The following is a 17,438-nucleotide window of genomic DNA, read 5'->3' as shown; positions in this document are numbered from 1 at the left end:
CAGTTATGGAGAGTAGACATCCAATTCAAGGTGTAGCAGTTTTGGCTTCTCCTGAGGGCTCTCTCCTTGGTTTGCAGGTAGTCACTGACTTGCTATCTCCTTGCGTGGCCTTTTCTCTGTGCCTGCATACCTCTGATGTCTCTTCATCTTCTTATAAGTACACCAGTTATGTTGGATTAAGGCCTACCTTTGTGACCTTGTCTAACTTTAATTACCTCTTCAAAGGTCCTTTCTCCAGATTACAGTCACATTGAGGGTTAGGGCTTCAACATATGAATTTTGAGGGAACACAATTCATTCCATAACAGGTAGTAATGCTATCAATCAAGCATTCTGTAATATCTTCTCCTTGAGGAAAAAATAAAATCCTAAGAAGGAAAGTGATAAGTTATCATTTATATGTGATATCAAGTTATAGGAAATATAAATTTATATGTGACTCATTTATGTGAGATGTCATTTATAAGTGAATGCACATAAAATAACCCTTAACTCCATTTTTTTAGCTGCTCTCAATAGAACTCACAAAGATTTAGAAAAGGAACAGCCCAGCAGACTAGAAATTCACAGTTCCACACACTGTTTTCCAGAAGAGACCAAGAAAGACCCAGAATCAGAAACGCTGGATGAAGTTACTGCTCTTGCATCTGTTCTGAACTCAAATATAAAGATCGGCATTTATTCTCTGAAAGTGTGGTTTCCATATTGGAAAGAAGCCTAAGCCTGACTTAAGTGACTTCAAAAAGCAGAGCCACAAGCCTGCTTCATGGGAGCATGAGGAGTTTCACCCATAACATTCAATAAAACAAAGGCTACTGTAGTGCTGGTGCCCAAGTACAAGTCAGAGTATCCTTGTCCCCGAGTGAGGTCCTCGTGATACCCTAGTGAGGTATAGACCACCTAGTTTTTTGAGAATACTCGTTCTGTTAGATCATTTACAATGTTCTCATTTCTGAATTTTTCTAATGCCCTAGGTTAAGGGGTGCCAAATATAGTAAATAAAAATATAGGATGCCCAGTTAAACTTGAATTGCAGGTAAACAATGAATATCTTTTTAGTATAAATATGTCCCATGTGATATTTGGGATGTACTTATTAAAAAAAAATAATTCCTTCATGGGACATACCAATACTAAAAATGTATTTGTTATTTATCTGAAATTCACATGTAACTGTGGGTCCTATGTTTTATCTGGCCACGCTACTTTGTGTTCAATAATCCTCCTCTTGCAACTTCCTTCCCTGACTCAAAACCCTCTTAAACTTCTATCACCAACTTTGTAAATGTAATTCCTGCTTTTAATTTGGTGCTGCCCCAAAAGGAGAAAAACCCAGGTTTCAGCCTCCCTTCTGTTAGACGACTGTCATAGATGGCTATAGATACTCAGTGTTGAAATATTAGTTTGGCCCAATTTTTCCCCAATGGGATATATTTGCTTCTCTATACCAATACCCCATCATACTACTATAATAACATTAGTTGTTTCTATGTGCTTAATAACGTCGGGAAGAATCTCTAAACCTCTGTCTCTAAACCCTGGGCTCACACCTTACCTGTAAAATAAGGAGACCAAATTAAAGGTATTTTCCCCAAGATTCCTTTTAACAGTTCTTTGCTACAAGTCTTTAAAATGAGCATTCTGTTAATGTTCCCATTTGCCTTGTGAAACCTAATCATTCCTATTTCAGATGAATCTCTTTTCCCATCAAGTAAGTAGTATTTATATTATTAAATAAGTAGTGTTTAGATTATTTGATTAACAGCTTCTCTTTGAAGATGTTAGCCCTAAATTCTTCAAGGGCCCGAGAGTGTACCCTTTATTTCCCTCCACTTCATTCACCCTAACACCAGACTTTGAGTACAATGGACGATTAGATGATGTGACTGTGAAAGTGCATATAATAATGAAACAATTCCAGCCTGACGTGTGTTCTGATTATTGAAAATCCTTTGCTGGGAACATAAGCCGTCTCCTCGGGGATCAGAGACAGAAGTCTGGGAGAGGCTCATTGTTCTTTTCCGCCATCTAGTGGTGCCATGGTTACTCTCTTTTGCTCACCTTGCTCTTCAAAGCCACAAAGATTTTAAAGATTGTAAATCAAATGGATGAATTGTTTTATTCTTGTCATTACAGTAAGAAGGACTTAAAGAGTATTGTGAGAGATAAAATGTAATAAGCATTGATTAAAAATATAAATATAACACAATAGCAGACTTTAATACCTAAGCAATATAGACTAAATTTATACAATTTAGTCCCTTTAATATGTTCACTTATTACACAGAACAAAAATATAAACTAAAGTGTTCTAAGGAAATATTATCTTCCTAAGAGGCTTTTGTATAATGCTCAAGGATTTTTAAATTTCAAATAAGCATAGTTGAAGCGGGTGAAAAGGACCAAAGGGAAAGGAAATAAAAGTTCTGATAAACACTGAATTGGTAGAGAAGGTCTCAGTTCTGTATTTAACCATTTGACTTCAATTAAATTAGAACTTATTGTCTTTATTATTTATACAGGTAATACGTTTAATGAATGTTGGGCTATATTGAGTTTTAATGTCTATAATCTGGAACTTTTTTCAAATGACATGATAGTGAATTTAATTGTATGGTTCCAAAGTGAAAATACATTTCTCTAATGAATGAAATAAAATGTTTCTGAAGTGTGATTTCCCATTAAACTGTTTTCATTGAATGACATAGGAAAAATATTTCTGACATTTTAACATCACTCTCATTTTCTTTTCCTTTAAAATTCCAGTGCTACTATGCAATATTTGGTTCTTTCTAATAAAATGTATTCAGTAGCAATGCCACTTCAATCTTTAATACACTTGTGACCCAGTTGAAAAAGTTTTCAATTTGTTTTCTAGGGTGGGAAAATACCTATAAGATGGACAGCCCCAGAAGCTATTGCCTACAGAAAATTCTCTTCAGCAAGTGATGCATGGAGCTATGGCATTGTCATGTGGGAGGTCATGTCCTATGGAGAGAGACCTTATTGGGAAATGTCTAATCAAGATGTAAGTGCCACCCATAGTTATACAGCCAGTTTGTACATGCAAACACATTAGCATTGATGGGGAAATGTGTCTCTTGCCCTCACTCATATTAGCATTTATCTTCCAAAGAGTTGTTTAGGATCTGTGGCTGAACTTGAGAAGCTAAGTTGCTTTTCACTCTAAGCTTTATTTGATGTCATAAGGGCCAGATGACAGGTTTGTCATGCAAGTACCTGATCCATGTTGTCTGATACTTCCACACACATCATAGGTCAACAGCCTTGACCTACAACTGTCAAAAGTAAAGAATAATGTTTGCCTTTCCTTTCTTCCTTAGGGCAATTTACTGTACCACTGTAAAGAGCAAATTAATTTAGACTAGATATTACTTGGTAAGATAGATTGAATGCTTTCAGGCAATGTATTATCAAAATATGCCATTTAGTACGGTTCTTTTGAGATACACAACCCTTGATGTAATCTGTTTGTTTCTGTTTTATTTGTAAAAACTACATTGGTGGTTCATAATATTGTAGAATTGGATAGTTAACACGCATTTGACCTCTATGGCCTGTAGAAAGTCATAGAGACAGTAATCAAAATACACTAGTGTCCCAGCAATGCAAATAAGTGTGCTGTCATAACTGAAAACATCTTTAATATCCCACTCCCTTGCCTTGTCTCAGAATTCAGACTTTGTCCATTCCTCTGCCTTCTTCAGAGTATCTAATGGTTTCTGAGATGATGGCAATGAAAAATTGGCTATAATAGGATTCTGAACATTCATAGGTAGAAACAAAGACTATGTGACTATAGAAAATCCCTCAACACAGTCAACTCTTGTTACATCTCTTCCCTTTTTTCCATTCAATTGCCTGGGCTGCCCCTCCACACCTCATACTCCATCCCAACCTCAGGTTGCCCACGTATATTAAGGGTTGGTTCAGTGACAGAGAAAGCTTATCTTTTGGGATTTGTATGTGTGTGTGTGTGTGTGTGTGTGTGTGTGTCTTTTTAGTGCCACAGCCATGACATATGGAAGTTCCCCGGCTAGGGGTTGAATCGGAGCTGTAGCTGCCAGCCTACACCACAGCCACAGCAATGCCAGATCCGAGCCAACCTATACCACAGCTCACAACCTATACCACTGGATCCTTAACCCACTGAGTGAGGCCAGGGATCAAACCCATGTCCTCATGGATACTGGTCAGGTTCATTACCTCTGAGCTATGACAGGAGCTCCCAGCTTATCCTTTTTGAATGCTAGGCACAAAGAAGACTGGGTTTTGGTTAGTCAGCTCACTATGACTACTGTCTCTCCCTGCAGTAGAGCATTACTTTTAAAGCTGGGTCATGTCATGCTCCATCTTATGGGTGTCTACTCTGTGGAGAATGCCAGGTCCAGACTTAAAGGCAGCAGTTTCAAGGTCATAAAACACTGTTCAATCTTGCTCTTTAAAACACATCAAAATGCAAAGCCAGGTGGCTCAGTCCTATAGAATATTTGCCTTTAATTACAGAATGTGCCATAACCTGCAACCTCTGTTCCACTCCCAATAGTTAGACTTATGGATCCAAGTCATTTGCCTAAAGTTTACTGTTCTTCAATGAATTGCATTTGAAAGACTTCGTTGCTCTTTTCTGCCTCTGGGCCTTGTTTGGGGTAACTTATGACCATCTCTCCAGCTCTTCTTAAAATTGGATCCAGAAGCAGAAACTTGTCCCTTCTTTCCCAGAAAGAAAACATCTTTTTTTTTTTTTTTCAACCAGTTATCCAAGGTCATAGAAGCTTTGGATCAATCACCATTGTTCTGCTCTACTCTTAACGCAAGATAATGCTTGCCTGCTTGTCCTATTTTGACGTGGCTAAAATAGGCCATTCAAGCAAATCTCTAGAAAAAAGGTCCTCCTCCAGATGAGTTAAAGTCTCCACGGCACAGAAGAGCCCTCAGTTCAAGTACCCTCTTTAACTGGTGCTCCACCTAATCCTTGTCTTAACCTGTTCCGTGTCAGACTTAAAATAAAAACTGCCTAACTCAGAGGACTCCAAACTTTACTAATAATATATCCTTGCCAATAAAAAGTTTTGAACATTCACAACTGACATATTTATTAGCATATCATGTATAAGTACTGCTGTATTAATCTATTCATTTTTCATTAAAAAGTGTTTATTGATGCCTTCTCTGTTTCAGAAACTAGAGATACAACAGGAAACAAATGTTATAACTGAAAGGGACCATAAAGATTATATAGTCAAACCCACATTGAACTTGTTTATGAAACTGAAGCATAGAGAAGTGACAGGATTTCCCTAGAATCACATAGTCAGTGCTTTGACAGTGATGTCAGAAGACAATTTTAGGGAGTTCCCATCGTGGCGCAGTGGTTAACGAGTCCGACTAGGAACCATGAGGTTGCGGGTTCCATCCCTGCCCTTGCTCAGTGGGTTAATGATCCGGCGTTGCTGTGAGCTGTGGTGTAGGTCACAGACGAGGCTCAGATCCCTCGTTGCTGTGGCTGTGGTGTAGGCTGGCAGCTACAGCTCCGATTAGACCCCTAGCCTGGGAACCTTCATATGCTGTGGGAGCAGCCCAAGAAATGGCAAAAAGACAAAAAAAAAGACAATTTTAATAACCTGTTAGAAGTCACAGGCAAGGAGAGGAGAAGAGGAAATAACTGTCTTTCATGGTAGTTTAGTTACAGTCCACAGGCCAATAATTTCTTGCCCTCATTACATTATTCTGTATTCTAGCAAAAAGGAAACAGACTTTCAACAAAATATGTAGTATGGGATTTCCCATCATGGCTCAGTGGAAATGAATCCAACTAGCATCCATGAGGTTGCGGGTTCAATCCCTGGGTTAAGGATCACACTGTTGCAGTGTGGTTTACAGAAGCGGCTTGGATCCCACGTTGCTTTGGCTGTGGAGTAGGCCAGCAACTGCTGCTCCTATTTGACCCCTGACTTGAGAACTTCCATATGCTGCAGTTGCATCCTAAAAGGCAAATATATATATAGTATTATATACATGATAATCACTGCTTTGATGGGGTGGGAATCAAGAAAGAAGGATAAGAAAAGCTAAGAGTTTGATTTTATATAATATATACTGTCAAATAATTCACAAAAGTCATTCTGTTATGATCATAAAAGTCATAGTTATTCTTATTAGACGTATCATAGTCTTCCTTATAATAGGATGAGACAAATAAACATAAAGGAAGCTTTACCATTTTTGCTGCTTCCTGGATTATCATCTTATCTCCTGGGTACATTGTACCACCTATTTGGTAACCATGACCATCATTTCAGAGACTATAATTCAACCATGAAAGTGCCTCAGCTGCCTAATCAATAAATACAATCAATGGATTAAGTTAAATTATTTTTAATACCCCTTTAGGTAGTAACATGCTATGGTTTTATAATCTCTGGAGAAATAGCTATCATACTTATCTCAGCAAAGGAATGATTCATATTTTTCTTTTCTGAAATTTAGGACATTCCTGAATCTCTGTGGAGGTACAAGAATTGGATAGGACTTCCACAGAGCAGAGCAGGTTCAAGTGAAGATATCAGACCACAAGATAGATTTTCTAAGAGAGCAGCCTCAGAGAGAAAAAGCTCAAATGTGTAGTTTCCAACGTAGACCCCCATGTAAATTGTTCTTAATTGTTGCCTACAGCATTCCAAATCCTATTGTCAACTCCTCCCCTCTTGGCTTTTGCCCAAGCATTTATCCAGCCACTCTGGCCATATGTATTCATGATCTGTGTCCAAGATGACCATTTAGAGAGCCTTTCTGTCTATTAAGCCTCATTTGGCCACAAAGACTATGTTTGGAACCAGAAGAAGTTGCTGCAGCCAGGAATAAACTCCTGACATTAAGCACTTCCTCATTCTTTCAGGGTTGCCAATGCCCACAGAACAAGGCTAAATATTCCCTCCACCTAGAGCTGGGTTGTTTTTTAAGGGCCAGGTAAAGGCTTGGCTGGTTATTTTCATGGTCTTTGAGTGGCTACCAAAGAATATAAAGCAGGAATCTGAAAATAGGAGGAGAACAAAAAATTCTGGGGGGAAGAAAGCCAAACTCTTGAGGCCTTAAGATCAATACAAGAGGAGAGGAAAGTACTAAAAGCTAAAATCTTTCATGTATCTTATGAATATTTTTTTCTGGTGCAGTAAAGAGAGTTCAAATTCTGTTTAGCTTAACATATTGGAAGTCAGCATATCTGTGACAGATCCTGTAACCAGAATTTCTGTTCAGAAGTAGAAATAGTTTAATCAAAACTTTCCAAGCTGCTCTCTCCAAATACTGGTTATTTCCTATTTGTCCTGTATTTCTCATTTATTTGGTCAAAGTACAGTCTGTGTTTGACTTTTTTCAACCAAGGTGTATTTTAAATAAGGAAAGTAATTTTTAGACCAAAATTCAACTATGTTCTCTTTGAATATTTTATATTTTTATTACATTTTGGTGAGTTTAATTTATGGACTTAGTTAAATATGGAATGTTAACATGCCTTGGATTTCAAGTGAGTTTAGGAAATTTCAGATAGTGTTTATGAAATAGTCCGTCCATTCTGCAGACTATGTCATATTTTATTACCATGAACAAGTCTGAGTTTTCATAATCTGTTTTAGTGAATAAAATGATGAATTTCCCAAAGGTCAGTGGCAATATACATTATGGAATGTACATAAGGAAATGAAAAAAAAAAAAAAAGAGTGCACAGGACTAGTCCATAAAAGGCCTACAAAACATAACAGCAGGTGCTATCTGCTTAGCCATTCAGCAGTTACTGATTAAACACATGCCAGTCACAGGGCATGTGGGTGAGGATGTAGAACTAGTATACCCAGCCCTCACTCTCAAGGCACCCTCTGTAGGTGAGGAGATGGAGTTCTCACATAAGTCTTGCCCCTGCCCCCAAGTAGAATGTATACTCCTCAAGGGTAGAACTTAGGCCTTCTACCTTTTCCTTTTGAATGTAAACAACATTGTGTGAATGCATCACGTGAATAGTTATTTTTTAATACATGCCAAAAAAAGCATGGATACTCTATTATTCAAGGTACTTTTGATTAAAAATGACAGAAACCCAACCTGAACTAACTTAAGTAAAAATAAATATTTTTATTCAGCAAACTAAGAAGATAGTTAAGCAGTGCTCTATCTTGGGAATCATTCAGGGTTTTTAGTGCCTCCCTAGCATTATATCCTTTGACATCATTTTCTCTTATTGCTAAGGTCTTCTTCTGTGCTTTATTCTTCTCTAAGCTCCAGGGCTCAGCATTGCAGCATGGCAACCTCAGCAGAATGAGACCTTTTCTCTGTGAAAATTCATATACTAATCCCAGAGAAGACTGGTTGACTCTGTTAGCACCCTGCCCAACTCTGAACCAAAACCATGCTAGGAAATTGATACTGTGATTGGCCCAATGAGATTTAGGTACCAGCCTGTGCCTTTGGAGGTGGGTGAAGCACTGTGGTTGGCAATCTCCCCATAGTCACATGGAGTTAGGGAGGAAAGGAAAGCGGTTGTGCTGCCAGAGATATACTATATTGTTATTTTCTGCATACCGTTTTCAAGAGCAGCTTTCTTTACCAAAATGTCAGATGACACCAAAATATTAACACTGTGCTTCATTACATTCTAGTGAGGCAGCAGGTGTAGTGGAAAGATCATGAGAGCTTTAGAGCAGAGTCTCAAAACCTCAGAACTATTGTTAAGCCAGATAATTGTTGGGAGAGGCAACTGTTTTGTGTATTGTAGGATTTTTAATCCATCCCCTGGCCTCTACCCACTAGATGCCAGTAGCACCCTCCCAACTGCAACAATCAAAACTGTCCCCAAACATTGTCCAGAGATAAGGTATTAAAAAAATCACTCCCTGTTAAAAGCCACTGCTTTAGATCTAGAAAGATCTGGGTTCAAATCTCAGCTTTGCAAGTCACTGGCCATGTAAATTGCAAGTGGATTAATCTTTCTGAGATACTGTCTATAATGGTTCAAAACACTCGATTGCAGGGTTTGAAAGAATTAGAGGTAATAAATAGAAAGTACCTGGTACATAGGAAGTACTTAATTAATCAATGGTAATAATCATAGCTTGCAATTTCTGAATTTATTATGAGCCAAGTTTTATAGATTATTGGCTCATTTAATCTTAAAGTAATTTTCTAAGACAGATAATATTTTTACTCCCATTTATAGGTAAGAGGCTTTCTAGACAGTTTAAGCAACTTACTCAAGCTTCCTACCTGGTTAATGGTAGAAGTGAGATTGAAGCCTCCCTATTTACTCCAAAGTGCATGCTTTTACCCTCAAAGCTATGCTGTATACTGTAGAAGTCTAATTTTCAAAGGATTCTTATAACACACAAGCTCTACATAATGAGATCAAAGCATCTTTAATTATGTATGCCACTCTGTCACATAAATAGTGTTTTCATTGTTTCCTATTAGCAAAATAATGTGAATTGACTCACTGTTGTTTGGAACTATAAATCTTTTCTGCAATATTTTTGTCTCGATGCTAACATTTATAAAATATACTATATTTATTATATTTATTAAAAATATTTAAGGCAGTAGCTTAAAATAAAATTCTAATGATTGACATATTTAGCCCATTTTTCAGAAACATGTCATATGCACATTTAAGGTGTACAGTTCCTTGCTGTTTTCTAGCATTTTTTTTCTTTTTTTTAAGGTATTGCAGGATAATGTTTTATGTTATTTTCATCCAAGTTCAAAATAATTGTTTACTATGTAATAGGAGCACATTATAATGCTAGGAGATACATGAGCTCCAAAGATGACACCAAGGGCACTGCAGTTCTTTCAACACTTACACTCTGTAATGTGCTTAACCAAAGAAAATGCAAGCAAAACAGGAACAGCAGGCAACATTAAATAACCAAATCCCCACAGAGCTAATATGTAAGGAAAAAACTAGCACCATATAAATGAGAGGTGACTTAGCTCAAACTAATGATCTGAATGCAAGACTGGAGTCTTGGGTTTTGTTTGTTTTGTTTCACACACACACACACACACACACACACACACACACACGATGCTCTTTAAAAAAAAAAATTAAACAAAAAGAAAAAGAGAGAGAGACAATTCGCCTTGAAGCAATTTAAAGCCCAGATGCTTCCTGGGTATGGTATCATTTAGGCATATGTTTCTAGGCTAGTTCAGTTTCCCAAAAAGAGAACCACTATCAGAGAACATCTCATTTGAGGTTTACTAGGAAACAAAATGCTACCTCAGTGTTGTATTTTTTCCTCCTCACTTTTCAAAAGCTTTTATATAATAATGAGTTTTGCTTTAGATTGCTTTCTGAAGCCTACCTGAAGACTACAGTTCAGCTCTAAGGTTTTTTTTATAGATGATGCGGTTGGAAATAACCTTTGACCTTATCTGAATTGATCCCTCTTTTCAAAATTTGAGGAGGAAAATAACCTTTTACCATATTTCTTATTTGTCTTTGTAATTCCATAAGCTTTCTAAATTATAGGCCAGTATTCCAGCCAAGAATGGTGGATGTGTAGAATCCACTTACCTACAAATGCAATATGGTTTTATGACTCAGAGAGTCCAGTCATTTCCAATTTTTGTCTCTGATTAGATTTTCCAAACTCTACTATATTATGTAATGGTCCTTGTGTAATGTTCTGTGTAAGATACAGTAAATTGCTAAAGGCCCATTCCCATTATTTCAACCTTCCATATTACAAAGGGGATTTTTGTGCCTATTTGAATATGTTTTATACCAAAACAAATTTTAAAATGACCTTCTTGGAGTTCCCGTCGTGGCGCAGTGGTTAACGAATCCGACCAGGAACCATGAGGTTGAGGGTTCGGTCCCTGCCCTTGCTCAGTGGGTTAACGATCCGGCGTTGCCGTGAGCTGTGGTGTAGGTTGCAGACGCGGCTCAGATGCCGCGTTGCTGTGGCTCTGGCGTAGGCCGGTGGCTACAGCTCCAATTCGACCCCTAGCCTGGGAACCTCCATATGCCGCGGGAGCGGCCCAAGAAATAGCAACAACAACAACAACAACAAAAAAGACAAAAGACAAAAAAATTAAAAAATTAAAATGACCTTCTTTTTCTCAGTTTTTCAATAATTCCTACTATTGGTATATAGGCAGGAAGAACATTTTAATTAAATAAATACTAATTACACTAGCATGATGCATGTCTGTTACAGAGTCAAGAGTAATAAGGGATATTAAGAGGTTCAATCAATCATCATTGTAAATAATTCAAATTGTAAAGTTCCAAATAGAAGAAACTAATAACCAGTATGCTACTAACACAGGGTAATTTTCAAGGGAATTTTTTTTTAACTAAATGACCACAAAGCTAGAAGGTATATACATGCCAGCAACATTTTCATAAAAAATTAATTATGCCATCAATTCTGTTTGGAAATTTATTTATGATCTTTTGCTCTTATAACTTTTATAATTGTTTTATTTATTTATTTATTGTCTTTTTGCCTTTTCTAGGGCCACTTCCACAGCATTTGGAGGTTCCCAGGCTAGGAGTCTAATCAGAGCCATAACCACCAGCCTACGCCAGAGCCACAGCAACACAGGATCCAAGCCGCATCTGCAACCTACACCACAGCTCACAGCAACGCCGGATCCTTAACCCACTGAGCAAGGCCAGGGATTGAACCCGCAACCTCATGGTTCCTAATCAGATTCGGATTTACAAAGACAGCATATTAAAATCCCCCTTTCCTATGTACTCATAAGCTATTTTTCCATACATTTAAATATTTTTAGTGGGCCCAGGAAATATATTATTAAAGTTAATATAATATATTATTAAAATTGCCTATTAACCTTCTAAAATTGAAATATTACACCAGTGAAGAAATATTTGTTTCTAGAGGGTACTTGGGGAAATGGGCCCGAGTTTTAAGAACATTATCTTCTTAAAAAAAACATTATTTCAGAAAAATAGATTTGGAATATGTCTTTATATTTCCCCTAAGTATACTTTGTTGGAGGGAAATTGACATAGTAAAGAATATCACAGCTCCTCATGTCTTCCTAGTCTTAGATTACCAGGATACACTCTGGCCCCATCTAGATTTTTGTCTCTCTGCACCTGGAGCTCTGTAGAAAACAACCCTTTCAAAGGAAGCCAAATCTAGGTCCGGAGGTTACAGAACTTTGAGATCAAAAGATGTTACTAAAGGCTTTGCAGATTAAGCCTTCGGTTTCACTGACTCCAGAAACAGCTTTTTGAGGTGAAACATACCATTGCAAGCACTGAATCTGGTTTCCTTTTCTTTTCTTAATGAGGAGACTAAGACTTTCCTGAGAACAGAGCTTGTTAGTGACAGTTTAAGAGTCCATTGGACTTCAGGTGATTCCTTCACTAATGCTTTTTCCACTACTTACAAACTGAAGCATTGTTGCATAGAAGGTGTTAATCATCTCAGCCTCAAGAAGTGTGACTAAAGATTTTCCAGCCATAAATCATATTGTCAGCAGTCTTTTAACCTATGAGAGTCTATATTTCATATTTTTGCCTATTTTATCCACTCATTCAACAAACTGAAAGGTGGTAACCTACTAAGGGCAACCACTCTCCCTTTTTATAGATTCTTAACATTCTATTGTGACTTACAAAAAATAAGGTTGGAGAACTATCTAAAGAGTAGGGTTTTAAGCAATTCTTTATCCTGAAGTTAGAAAGGAAAGCTTAGGCTTCCATTCCCTAATTATTTACAAATTATTAATTAGCCTTTGAAAAGATACTTTCTGTCTATATCTTATTTTTTCACCACTCTATCCCCCCACCCTTTTTTTTTTCTTAGTGTATACGGAATCTCCATCAGGTCTTGATTCCTTTTCACCGAATTATACATTTTGTATGTTGAAAAATACTAAGAAAATAGGTATAAGATTATAAATGTTATCTAATTATAACCACTTCTTTCCTTTCTTTCTTTTTTTTTTTTTTGCCTATGTAGACACAACCTTTATATTTCATATCAGAAAAACACATTACCAGTGTTTTCAGTATTACTGTTTTATATATCTAAATGTCCTAGTATCCATAAGTAATTACTAAAACAAAAGGTAAGTATATACTGAGAACCTTTGCTTTGCCATCACCCTTCAACCTGAAACTATATTCATGATGAATATTTAGAGGGAAGATAAAAATAAAATCATTTCACTTTCCATTTACTAGTGTACATTTCAGTCCTTGCTAAAATTTTTGAGACAATTTCTTTTAAAAGAAAGTATGAATAACTAAATTCAATGTGCTTGTTTTGGAGAGATGTTTAACAGTCTTATAACATAAAAATATGATTTCCTACACAGCTCAAGCAGTCCTTGTTCAATGGTATTGTTCAGGAATATCTCAATGTCTTCATATTGACTGTTCATTTCATGTTTGCCTAGTTTAATAAAAGGTACACATTGCCTGCTTTAATTCAGAAACCATCAACGCAATTGGAAAACGCATCAGATTCAGCAAGAGCCGAACAGTCTGCTATGCGCCCCAACTGAGGCTTATGTTAATTCTAGTCTGCTAAAAATTGCTGTGTCAATGACAAGGAACCAGTGTGATCAATGTAGAATAACCAGCCAGATTTTAGATAATAATTTCTGATGGAATCTAATTCCTTCTATCCCTGCATAGAAGTTATCACTGCAGTCATTTTCATATTTTTCCACTTTATTTAATTTTCTTCTTACATTTTTAAATAAATGTAGAACTCTTTTCCGAAGGATGACAGTCTACAACTATCATAAAACCAAACTGTTAACAAAATTCTCTATAGTTAATCATCACCCCTTTATATTCTAAAACAACAAAACTCAATTAGTCTGTAAAAGCAACCCATATGCTCCTGGCTCCATGTCAGTTCTTGAGTAGGGAATCAGAAATACCTCTGGAGTTCTTGCTGTGGTACCATGGGTTAAAGATTCAGTGTTGCTTCAGCTGTGGCACCATTGCAGCTGTGGCTCAGATTCAGTATCTGCCCCAGGAACTTCCATAAGCCACGGATGCAGCCAAAAGAAAGCAAGCAAGAAGGAAGGAAGGAAGGAAGGAAGGAAGGAAGGAAGGAAGGAAGGAAGGAAGGAAGGAAGGAAGGAAGGAAGGAAGGAAAGAAAGGAAAGAAAGAAAGAAAGAAAGAAAGAAAGAAGAAAGAAAGAAAGAAAGAAAGAAAGAAAGAAAGAAAGAAAGAAAGAAAGAAAAAGAAAGAAAGAAATATAAATACCTATAAAACAAAACTCTTCATAGAAGACATATTAATAAAAATAAAGATTAATATACAGCATTCATGGATCACGTATGTGACAATTGGAGCTCACTCTTTGATTTGACAAGGCATTGTTTCAAATGCTGGAAATACATAGAAAAAAGAAACAGTCACTGCTCTTAAGGAATTTGTCTTGCCCAGCTGAGAGACTCCAAGTGTTCTATAGTGGCCAAAGCAAGGGATGTGGCCAGACTGGGGACAGAGAGTCAGGGTCATGGTGAGCCAAGGCAGAATCTCAGATGTGGGGGAACATGATCCCAGTTCCACTTCAGCAGGATGACTTTGGGTGACTGTGGGAGATGACTGAAGGAGGAAAATGGGAGACAAAAAGACTAGTGAGGAGGCTGTTTCAGTAGCCAAAATTAAAAATAAATTGTTTGAAGAGAGGGTTAAAGTGGAGCAGATTTAAAACATATGAAGGTGGTGGAATCAACATGTCCTAATTTCATTTTGAGCCTTGGGGGAAGGCAGAGGCCCAAATGACTCCCTGACCTCTGACTTAAATCACTGGGAAAAGAGTACTACCCTTTTCAAAGGACAGAAATGCCAAAGGAAGAACAAGGTAAGTTTTGAACAAAATAAATCATGGCCTCTGTATGACAACTTTATGAAATGATATATCCATAGGCGACAGATGTAGAAATCCAGAGAGAAAGCTGAGCTGGAACCATAGTCATGAAAGTCATTAGCAGGTAGGTAAGAGTGAAAGCATGGAGTGTATAAATGTATAAGAGAGGCTCAAGTTCTAATAGTGGGCATGAGAACAAGTGAGGAATGTGGCTCAAGACTCAGGATGGACTTTTCTCTATCATTATCATGATTCAGAAGCTACCAAGATGACAACATTAGTCCATTCTTCAGGGAGTTATTAGCTATGTGATATTGACCCAATCTGTTCATCAGTTTGAGCTTCAGTTTTCTTACCTACAAAATATGTATAACCATACTCACACAGATATTTTGAGACTAAATAAGGTAAGCTATGTTAAAACACCTAGCCTGTAAATTGGGACATAATAAGCTTTCAAAATTTTATGTATTTCTTAAATCTGAAACCAGAAAGCTCATAGAAAATTTAGCTCTTGATCACTCCAACCCCTAAATGGCTTCTCCTCCTTTATCATCTTTACTAGTTGACCAAGCCGGAAACCTAGAAGTCATTCTTCTCTTCCTCATTTACTTCCATACCTAATCTCATCCAAATCATGCATTCCTGTCAAATCATCTACTTCCTCAACCCCACAGCCTTAGCTTCCACTAAGGCCATCCAAATCTCTCACCTGGATCACTACAAGCCTCCCTCCTAACCTCCCATGCCGTCCAGTGCATTCTTCACACTGCAGCCAGAGTAAGTTTCCAAAAGACAGATCTAGTATCATTTACTTACTAACACCCTTTCTCCCATCGAAAGGGTGGGAGAATTTTCTGCATCGAGAGCATGAAAAATCATTTATGATCTCAAGAAACGAAGTTTTTACTTAACCTTCCAGCCCTAAATCTCACCATTGCTCTCATGCTTGTGCTTTGAATCCCTCTTGGGTAGCTTGAGACTCCAGGTCTTCTGAGAACTGCTCCTCTATCAAGACAAATCCCAAAATTTCTTCTAATAGCTTTTGTTTTGGTCAGTAACATTTAGTAATGTGTCAGGTACAATACTAAAGGATGAGAATGCAAAATGTAGAGACATAATTCCTGCTTTCAAATGTGTTTAGCCTTAGAGGAAAAATAGATGAAGAATTATAATACAGTGTAATAAATGCAATAATAGAATTGTGTACAGGACTCAGCATGCAGAAAAGACTCTGTTCAGCCAGAGATTACATTTTGCAAATGGTGATGTAAATATATTTTTGATTTACCCAAAATATAAAACTTAGGATACAAATAAAAGCATTGAAGTCCAATTAGCAGATATATGAGAAAAGATAAAATGGTAATCATCCTAAAATTCTACAGCTCCTAAAATTGTAACAGTTGCTATAAAATTGGAGAGGAAGACATCATGAGAACTGAAAAGGATTTCTTGGGAATGGCTGGAGGAAGAGTGTGGCAGCTGAAAGGAACTAAGTTCAAAATTCCGCTGTGCCACCTCTGCTGTGTGAATGTGGGCAAGTTTCCTAACCTCTGTGTCTACATTTTTTCACTTAAGTATAGGGATAATAACTACTACAATGAGTTATTTTAAACAGTAAATGAAAAATGTGCAAAGCAACTAGCACATGATTTTTAATAAAGGCAGCTAAATTTTTTTCTCAGACTATAACTTCACTTGTCATCTATCTTATTCTATATACTTATACTTAAATTAGGTAACTGTGAAATTGGCTACAGAGCTCTCCTGGGTGGGATGGGGGGTGATTTTAAAGTCTTTCTATAATGGAGATCTATTCTGTTTTTCTTAGTTACTTTTCAAAGCTGTCCAAAGTACTTTTAATGCTTTACAAGCATTTTTACACACATCCTATTTTACTAAAATGTGTTGCAAAATGCCTGAAAATCCATGCCTAGTTGGTAGCAAAAATAATCAGAAAACAGACAAGAAAAAAATCCTTTTGTTTTATATATATATATATATATTTATATATATATATATATATACTGATTTTTTTTCCACTATAGCTGGTTTACAGTGTTCTGTCAATTTTCTACTGTACAGCGTGGTGACCCAGTTACACATACATGTATACATTCTTTTTTCTCACATTATCGTGCTCCATCATAAGTGACCAGACATAGTTCTCAGTGCTACACAGCAGGATCTCATTGCTAATCCATTCCAAAGGCAATAGTCTGCATCCATTAACCCCAAGCACTCCATACATCGCACCCCTCCCCCTCCCCCTTGGCAAACACAAGTCTATTCTCCAAGTCCATGATTTTCTTTTCTGTGGAAAGGTTCATTTGTGCCATATATTAGATTCCAGATAGAAGTGAGATCATATGGTATTTGTCTTTCTCTTTCTGACTTAATTCACTCAGGATGAGAGTCTTTAGTTCCATCCATGTTGCTTCAAATGGCATTATTTTGTTCTTTTTTATGGCTGAGTAGTATTCCATTGTGTATATATACCACATCTTCCTAATCCAATCATCTATCAGTGGACATTTGGGTTGTTTCTA

This window comes from Phacochoerus africanus, chromosome 1 (assembly GCF_016906955.1).
Source record: "Phacochoerus africanus isolate WHEZ1 chromosome 1, ROS_Pafr_v1, whole genome shotgun sequence".
NCBI lineage: Eukaryota > Metazoa > Chordata > Mammalia > Artiodactyla > Suidae > Phacochoerus > Phacochoerus africanus.
Note: the sequence above shows the minus strand (reverse complement) of the source record.